The sequence below is a fragment of the Etheostoma spectabile genome, chromosome 8 (assembly GCF_008692095.1).
Source record: "Etheostoma spectabile isolate EspeVRDwgs_2016 chromosome 8, UIUC_Espe_1.0, whole genome shotgun sequence".
Lineage (NCBI taxonomy): Eukaryota > Metazoa > Chordata > Actinopteri > Perciformes > Percidae > Etheostoma > Etheostoma spectabile.
Window position 1 is genome coordinate 127,382 of NC_045740.1, and position 1,005 is coordinate 128,386.

At 34.2% G+C, this 1,005-nt stretch overlaps 1 protein-coding gene across 19 annotated transcripts in view; it reads right to left on the reverse strand.

Annotated features, from left to right (window-relative positions):
- Positions 1 to 1,005, reverse strand: part of lrrfip2 (leucine rich repeat (in FLII) interacting protein 2) — a 21,337-nt gene that overhangs the window by 18,276 nt on the left and 2,056 nt on the right. The gene's annotated exons all lie outside the window — the stretch shown is intronic.

Here is a 1,005-nt window from a genome sequence, read left to right on the forward strand (position 1 = left end):
CCCATACAAAAACACTACAAGTCAAGTCAATCTTTCTTTTGCCCAAACCAGCTGTCTCCACTCACTTAGGCTTAAATGCATATTATCCAGCAGAACCTGAATATCCACATTTAAGTATATGCTTCAGAGGCCCATTTGCTGACATAACTTTGACCACTATGTTTCAACTCAACATAATCTACAGCGTAATAGATACAGGTTGACTAAACACCTGGGTGTTGAATGGAGAACTTAGTATGCAAGCCTAAAACATTACAGATTACACTCTGCATCTTAATCTGATCCCAATATTTAAGACATCTATCCAGAACCACATATCCTTAAAACAAATCTTATGTTCAGAGTGTACAGAACTGCTTGAGTTTACTGCACCTGTAAAATCATTTAAACATATTTCTTCTCATTTTGTTAGTAGTCCCTATATATCACTGTTGTAATGAACAGTTTGGCTTTCAAAAAAACACCAACAAATTATCAAAGTACGCTGATGTTTGAAAGATACAAGAATAGTTGAATAATTTCCACAATCTTCAGAAAAACAAACTAACTGGACATGCTCAAGAACAAACAATGACTTCTGCAAATATTGGAAAAACAAAAATGCAATCATGTCTGGCACAAATTGCGGAGGCCAAATTGAATACACCCAGAATTTTTCCAATCTATACATTCAAGTCTTTCTTAGCCAATTTCATAAATCATACTACTTATGTTTTCTAGTATGGTATCGCACAATTGACAACCATAACAATTGGAAGATTATCAAAGCATTTTTTTTGTTTTAGGTCATGATAATGGATATATTATAAACTTTAGATGCAACTGAAAATAGCCTACATACACATTAACACTTGTAAACTTTGACAATACATTTCATATAGATTTTAGCTTAAACTGTCTATTTCAGCCAAAGTGCAACTTCAGCCAGTCATGAGTGCTGACCATGTCTAGTCACGTTCCCTTTATTTTAAAAGGTCCCATGACATGGTGCTCTTTGGATGCTTT